This window comes from Coturnix japonica, chromosome 1, assembly GCF_054131305.1.
Source record: "Coturnix japonica strain WE chromosome 1, WE-NBRP24, whole genome shotgun sequence".
In the NCBI taxonomy this organism is placed as follows: Eukaryota; Metazoa; Chordata; class Aves; order Galliformes; family Phasianidae; genus Coturnix; species Coturnix japonica.
In genome coordinates, this window is record NC_140663.1 from 141056775 (window position 1) to 141065216 (window position 8442).

The 8442-nt window shown below is 39.5% G+C and overlaps 1 long non-coding RNA gene across 1 annotated transcript; it reads right to left on the reverse strand.

Moving 5' to 3' along the window:
* Nucleotides 1-1288: 1288 nt before the first annotated feature.
* On the reverse strand, nt 1289-7543 carry LOC146762757 (uncharacterized). The gene is made up of 2 exons (XR_014948361.1): nt 7321-7543; nt 1289-1492 (listed from the first exon to the last, which is right to left on the reverse strand). It is a non-coding gene; the product is annotated as an uncharacterized LOC146762757 (long non-coding RNA).
* Nucleotides 7544-8442: the final 899 nt, after the last annotated feature.

Genomic DNA, 8442 nt, shown 5'->3' on the forward strand with positions numbered 1-8442 from the left:
CAACAGAGGTGACTACAAAGAAGTTTTCAAAGGAAACAAATTCTTCAAAAACTAAAATAGCTCAAAAACTAAAATTTATATACAAGAGGCTATTTAAACTTGAATATAAATTTCTGTTAGAAGCAAAGGAGATGAATGGAATAAGTAGATATGTTGTATTGTGATGCTGCCCTGAGTCAACTACTATATAGTCTCTTGTAGTTTTCTGTACATACTTTACATCCAAGCTAATCTGAATCCAATGGCAGAGTATGTCATAAGCAATAGTACTATGAAAGCTAAAATATAAAAGAGCTTTGATTTACTCAATAAGGTACAGAATATGCATTTAGTCAAATGTATGACCACACAGTGGAAGATAGTGTGCAGATGAGGAAAACATGAACCATGTAAATATATGTATATATTAATTTACTGACTTTAAATGCAATCATGCACAATATTAATGTTCCAGATGACAAGTTTTCCCTATAGTTTTCTTGTGTAACGTGCCATTAGTACAGGAGTCCTAAACTCCTGCTCTTGGGTTGCTCATGAAGAGTCTCTAAATACAGAGTGGCTGGTTGTGCCTTATATCACTTTCTCCTCAATTTGTGGTTAATAGAGTAGTCCTTAGTCAACACTTTGCAATAGCAGTGGTGGACACAAATCCGCTTCTGGTTCCAGATGTATAGAACTAACAAGGCACTTACAAGATGTAAGAGATCCCTGCTCTCAGTATTTTTCTATTGACTATTCCTGAGTGCCTGTGCTAAGAAAAAGGGAATTTCAAGGAGCTCCATATTCAGGCATCTCTGCTTCCATGAATCATTTAAGGTGTCTGACTCCACACAAAGCTGACTCAGAGCTCTGCACGCTGGTGTAAGTGGCAGGTGACTCCCTGTGTCCTGTGGCTATGTCTGACTTTCCTCAGACTGTCTGACTGTGCTGATGTTCTTGCTGAAACTTTCATTAATTCTTGATAAAATCCAGAGAGAAACTTGGGTCTAAGACCAAGGATAGACAGAGTGTGTGAAATCCTCACAAAACAACACCAAACAGGAGAGCTGAAATTACTCCATTGTAAACATCTCTATCAGCAGAGAGGAACTTTCAGTGCATTTGCCTAGGAATGTCAAGCTGTGATTTCTCAGGGATCCTGGGCTGGTTGTGTCCATAGCTATTTCTGCCTAGTTCAGTGTGTTAACTCCAAGTAATGGCAATTGTCCTACAACGAGGCTTCAATCAAGGACAAGGTGTGATATCTTCTGCCATTTTTCAGGGTCACTCAGTACAATGGATAGAAAAATTGTGAATGGTTGATTCTTTATTTCTGGTATCACTAGATGAATCTCCAGGAGACTGCTCAAGGTGAACAGCTTTATTATCTTCCTGCTAGAGGGAACAGCACCCTTGCATCTGACAGCAGGCTTTTGCACCTTCCTCTGAGCTCTGTCAGAAACAAGGTACTGGTCTGGATGGAGTATATATCCGATCTAGTGTGTCCATTCCTCTATAATGGAAAGCATGAAGAAAGAACAAAAAATAATAAAGCATATTAATTAAAGATGCCTTTCTTTCTACTACTCCTTCTTAATAGAAAACAGTGATTCAAAATACAGTATCAACATTAAAATGTTGCAAAAATCAAAGTCAGCTTCCCCCCTTTTAACTCCAGTATTTAATTTTCTGCAATATCTCTCTTAAAATATTTTTATCCACATACTCATAAGCACAAAGATCACAGGACGGGACTGTATATACAAGGCTGAAGAGGACACACACTACTAATTTAATTTAATCACAATCTATTAAATATTTTCATAACTGCCATCCTCTATTTTTGTTTTGCCAAGAGCAGTTCCTTAATGGATGATGGGGTAAGAAATATGACACATATTATTACAAAGAATTATATAGAGGTGATTGTGATGATTTTAATTATGACAGTTAATGTTGAGACTTCACATACTATAAAAACAAAACAAAAACACCACCAAAAAAAAAACCAACCAACCAAAAAAAAAGAAACAACAACAAAAACAACACTTACTCTGCTTTAGACACTAGCAGTGTGTTTTTTCTCATATTGCTAAGTCCGGCCTTCCACTCCTTTGGCAGGACACAGTCTCAAACCCACTCTGACTGAAGTGACTCAGAAGTGACTCAGATAGTCTTTACCTGATCAGGCAGTTATACAGAATAAAATAGCCATCAGCTTGCCACAGTTCAAATCTACAACTCTTTCAAAATGGTTTGATCTTCTCTGTAGAATATAGAATATAGACTCTACACCTTCAGAAGTTGCTCTCTGGAGGGAGTTGCCCTGTACATTAAGCAGATAGACTGTGAAAGCTGCCTCTGAGAAAGAGCCTTGAACAGCTTGAAAACCTGAGGGTTCAAAGTAGGCACTGGGCTAATAAAGAGCATCTGGTGGTCAGTGTCTACTGGATATTTGATCAAAGGGAGCTTGTTGACAAGGCCTTCTTGCAAAGTTATAAAAGGCATAGTTCTTGCATGCTGTCATCTTGGTGGGGGATTTCAACCACCCAGATATCTGCTGGGAAAACAACACAGTGGGGTGTAAACAGTCCAGAAGACTCCTGGGCTCCATTAACAATAACTTGCAAAGAAGAGTGTATTCCCTCTGACAAATGAAAAAGGAAAGCTGTTCTCCTCAGACATGGAGAAGGCTGATGCACTTAATGAGTTCTTTGCCTTTATCTTCCTGTCCAGTCAGGCTCCTCACACCTCTCATGTCCCTTAACTTCTAAGCAGGAGTCAGGGGAGCAAAACCCCTCCTAGTGTAAGAGCGCAGCAAGTCTGAGAACACCTCATGAGACTGACTGTATACAAGTCTATGGGGCCAGATGACATGAATCCCAAGGTTCTGAAGGAACTGACTGCCAAGCTGATCTCCACCATATTTGAAAAGTCATGGCTGTCAGACAAAGTTCCAGGTGACTGGAAAAAGGGAAGTATCCCTCCTGAATTCAAGAAAGGGAGAAAGGTAGACCCAGGGAACTGTAGGTCAGTGAGCCTCAACTCTGCCTGGGAAGATTGTGGAACAGGTCCTCCTGAAATAAATATTAAGGATTCAAAACAGCCAGCACAACTTCACCAAGGGCAGATCATGCCTGACCAGTCTGGTGGCCTTTCATGACAGAGTGACATCATCAGTGAACAAAGGAAGGGCAACTGATGTCATCTACCTGGACTTTTGCAAGGCTTTTGACATAGTACTACACCATATCCTTATCTCTAAATTGGAGAGAGATGGATTTGACTGCTGGACTGTTTGGTGGATAAAGAATTGGTTGCATGGTTGTAGCCAGAGGGTTGTTAAAATGCTTCTATATCCAAGTGGAAATCAATCACAAGTGGCGTCCCCCACAGTCTGTCTTGGGACTGGTGCTCTTCAGCATCTTTATCAGTGACACGAACAGTGGGATTGAATGCATGCTCAGCAAGTTTGCTGATGATGCTAAGATGAATCGTGCAGTTGACAAAATAGAAGGACAACATTCAGAGGGACCGAAGCATGCTTGAAAAGAACACACTTGAGAACCTAGTGAGGTTTAACAAGGGTTAAAGTTGCACTTGGATCAAGGCAATCCCAAACATAAATACAGACTGAGTAAGGAACTCATAAGAGCAGCCCTACTGAGAAAGACTTGGTGCCAGCAGTGTGCGCTTGAAGCCCAAAATGGCAACAGCATCCTGAGCTGCCTCAACAGAGGCCAGTGGGGCAAGGGAGATGATTTTTCCTATCTATTCTACCCTGATGAGGCCCTATCTGGGGTACTGTGTTCAGGTCTGGAGCTCCCATTACAGGCCACATAAATCATAGAATCATAGAATTACCCAGGTTGGAAAAGACCTTGAAGATCATCAAGTCCAACTGTAGCCTAACCAGGACCTTAACTCTAAAAACCCTACACTAAATCATATCCCTGAGTACCTCATCCAAACGGCTCTTAAACACAACCAGGGATGGCAATTCAACCACCACCCTGGGAAGCCTGTTCCAGTACCTAACTACCCTTTCTGTGAAGAAGTTCTTCCTAATATCCAACCTAAACTTGCGCTGGCGCAACTTGAGGCCATTTCCCCTCATCCTGTCACTTGTCACTAGTGAGAAGAGACCTTCCCCACTTTCACTGTAAGAACCTTTCAGGTACTGGATGAGGGTGGTAAGGTCTCACCTCAGCCTCCTTTTCCCCAGACTAAACAGCCCCAGCTCCCTCAGCCTCTCCTTGTAGGACTGATTCTCCAAGCCTTTCACGAGCCTCGTTGCCCTTCTCTGGACCTGCTCCAGTACCTCCATGTCTTTCCTGTGATGAGGTGCCCAAAACTGAACACAGTACTCAAGGTGAGGCCTCACCAGTGCTGAGTACAGGGGCAGGATGACTTCCCTAGTCCTGCTCACCACACCATTCCTGATACAAGCCAGGATGCCATTGGCCCTTTTGGCTACCTGGGCACACTGCTGGCTCATATTCAGCTGATTATCCATCAGCACACCAAGGTCTCTTTCCATCTGGGAGCTTTCCAGCCACACCTCCCCAAGCCTGTAGGGTTACCTGTGGTTATTGTGACCAAAATGCAGGACTTGACACTTGGCCCTATTGAAACTCATGCCGTTAACCTTGGCCCATGAGAGTAACAATTGCCTTTCAGTCACCACAGTACATTCAGCTCCAGTTAACAACAGACCTCACACAAAAATGATATCCTCAAGAGGGATTCTAAGGTTTAAGCCAAACAACTGAACAGACCACATTGTAAAGACCATAGATGATATTTGATTTGACATAGGGATCGTTAGGAGCTGGTGCAAATACCTTTCAGTAAAAGAAATATTTAATATTACTATATTGATTTACTTATTTGTAATGGAAATGCCCTCAAAACTGAGAATGCAGATTTGGCATCGCCGATTCTAGAACATACTTACAATTTAGTGTAATTTGCACTTTGAGCACTAGGTGGAAACAGAGCAATGAAAATAAGATCTGTTATCAAATAATCTTCAGCACAGCAAATGAAGAGCTTTCTCCAGTGCACAACTGAAATCCCAGAAGAGAGAAACTGCAGCTTAAACCTGCTTAATTTCACTGGATACCTCTCATTCTCACTTCTTGTGCAGAAGAGGACAAAATAGTCTCCCTACACTTCCTAAGCTCAGATTTTTTATTTTCTTTCCTCAGTGGACTATTTTAATTTTTGTGGTATGTATATTCAGAATGCTCAGATATATTTCTATTCTTTGTTCAAGTATTTGGTGGAAACTGGAACCTGAATTCAACATGTAGAAATTTTTCCTCTACGCTTTTGTGGTTTTGCAAAACTTTAGATTGATCGTACTCTGAAATTCTTTTATTTGCTGCTACTTGTTTGTCGTAGATTACAAACAAATAGAATAGTAAAAATTGTGTGTTATTTTTTCACTTCATGTTTATGAGATCAGAAAACCACATCTAAAAAAAGGCACCTTAATTTCACTTCTTTTTATAACCGTTATAGGAAACTCTTTATTATAAATCTAAATTTCTTCAGCTCAGGAAAGGGAACTGAATTTATACTTAGTTTTGAATGATAGACATCTTTTCTGTTGATTGTGGAAAACTTGGCTCCAGAAAAATACATATGCAGAATGCAACTGCAGCAAAAACCCATAGAACGAAGGAGGAACGATGTAGCATTTCACAGGAAACCACAATGCAGAACTGAGCTGCACAACAGCAGTTCTGGTCAGGATGCGACATTCAGACATTCATATATTTTTTCCAGGAAACAACCAGTCTTAGAGTAAAGCCATCTTGTTGAAAAGATGCAGCTACAATTTACAACACCTCAAAAGAGGTGGGTCTGGCGATCCCTTGCCCCTTTTAGTATGGTTTGCAGAACTTGAATTGGTTAAGAATTTAGTGTACTTGCAAGAGCCAATTCAAAGTTTCTTATAGTTCATAACATGCTATTTTGTTTGTGAATGGTACCCTGCTTGCCTCCAGAATGAATGCCTAATGAACCATGAGTTTTCCAATTTTTACTTCTTCCATTTTTTTCTTGCTTTACTTCATTCTACATATTTATCACAGTTCTAATTCATTGTCCATCTTTTAACAGAATAATAAATTCTAGCATCACAGCCCAGTTTTAAAAACTGATGGGGGTTTCAACTGTCTGAGCTGACTTAGTCAATTGGCTCAGATACCAAAGCAATTATTCATACTGGTGGAATGCAAATCAACATTTGAACTTAACTTGAAACCTGTTGAGGCTTGGTGGATAAGTAAACTTATTGTTCCTGATCCAAGAAAATATAACCCCATATCTTCTGAGTATTTCAATACAATGTATTAGATTAAATGATTTCAAGTACGTTTTCTAAACTCTGTAGAAACAAATGCTAAGTTGAAGTCAAAGAGCAAATATTGGGTAGATGTATATGACCTGCTGTCAGCATTCCTGGGGGAAGTGAGTGTTTGGGATGGGTGCAAGGAAACTTAGATAGGGCAAGATATAAATGTAATTATGAAATAAAAATTTATAGTCTGAAAGAGTTTTGAGGAAGTCAGTGCCTCTGAATTGAGCCTGCCAGTAGGATATTATATATTTCCTTAACCAATGCTTTTATAAAATGAAGAAAAAGATTCAGTAGAATAAACAGTGTCTTAGTTCTTTGTTACTCAAAGGATGATTATCCCAGCCTTTATCCTTATTGTTATCTTTTAGAAGAGAAGACGTATTAAACAAATAGTGTGGAAATCTCCTTGAAATGCAATAAATACAATTAAACAGTGTCAGTCATTCTTCACATACAATGAAGGGTAATGAACTCCTAAATAAAATATAGCAATTGTTAAACATAGAATGGCAACACTTCTTTAATAAACCACATTGTGTACATTAAGTGTCATCTCCTCTTGAAACTATTCCAGAAGATGCTGGCATCTCTTCTATTTGTCTTATTACTCCCCTCCTGTTAAGTATTTATGAACTGGATTTATATCAATGGGTCATTTTAATACAATCTACACATAGAACAGACCAGATAGAACTGACCAGTTTCCTGATTCCAAGTTAAAGAAGTCATATATTAGTGCTGAGAGGAAAAAAAGAGATTTTTTCATGATAGAGTTCAGATTATACATAGCAGGACTGAAAGAATACACTACTTTGTAAATTTAGCAGAGGTTATATGGAAATCACTGAATATAATTCATAAATGTGATTTGCTTTTTTTAATTTTTTTTTTATTTTTATTTTTATTTTTTTTTAAATTAATCCCTATCTCAAAGTTCTACAGTCAAGCTTACTGTTATAATATGGACTTACCAATTTTGGCACTGAAGCGGGTAGCTAGGGAGAGCTTTCCAGATGCAAGGACTTCCACTGCTTATTAGCTGTTGACTTACTGATCACTCACTAGAGAACCTCTAATGTGCCTTCAGTTAATACTTCCTACAACTAAAATCTCTCTTCCACTAAAATTCAAGCTTCAGGTTGAAGCAGATCGCGAGTTTGTCTCTGCTGTTATCTGCCTCGCTGGTTAGCAGTTGCTACTGGTGACTCAGAGTGTTACTAGGGGTGGTTTTGGCTTTGAGTAGGATAGTTGTGAGTCAATATGTGGGAATAAATCCAAATGTGCCCAGATTTCCCTTTGTTCTTTAAACAAAGTGATCTGATAGAGAAACCTGACTAGGATGATCTTTGGGTGGAATAAGTATATCTTCACTTATGATAAATGAAGGCTATCTTTCTACTGAACCCAATAAGCATGTGACATAAGTTGTTTTTTGAGGCACTCTAAATTGCAATCACTGCCTTGCCTGCAAGGTGAAGTTCTTGTGATAAGCATCGAGAGACATCTTTGCCAGTAGCAAAAATCCCACTAATCTCAATATAATAATTTCATTGCCCCAAGACACTGCAGAGCATTGCAGTGAGGGGAAGCTTCCCACAGACCATTTCCTTCCTCTCAGTCTTATCCTTCTGGGTCCTTCTTTGCATTCTTCCCCCACCTTATCTTCCAACCAGTTTCTTCTACTGGAAAATAGCACAAATTTCCCTGTCCTGTTTCCATTGCTACTTCAATCTGTCTTCTCCATATTCTGGTTTGATTTGGGCAAGTTAAATTCTAGCTAACAACATAATCTGAAATGTTTAAAATTGACATGGTTTTATGGTCATCGGTATTCCAACAATTTTTTATTTTTTTCCAGTCAGTTGAGATCTTAAGAGCAAGACTTCATGTTGTGTACTTGCTTTCCCAAGTTAATACCGCATGCTACAAAATTCTTGGCACTGTAGAATATCATGGAATCATAGAATGGCTTAGATTAGAGGGGACCTCAGAGATCACCTAGTTCCACCCTCCCTGCCATGGGTAGGGCTACTACCCACCAGCTTGGGCTTCCCAGGGCCCCATCCATCCTGGCCTTGAACACCTACAGAGAA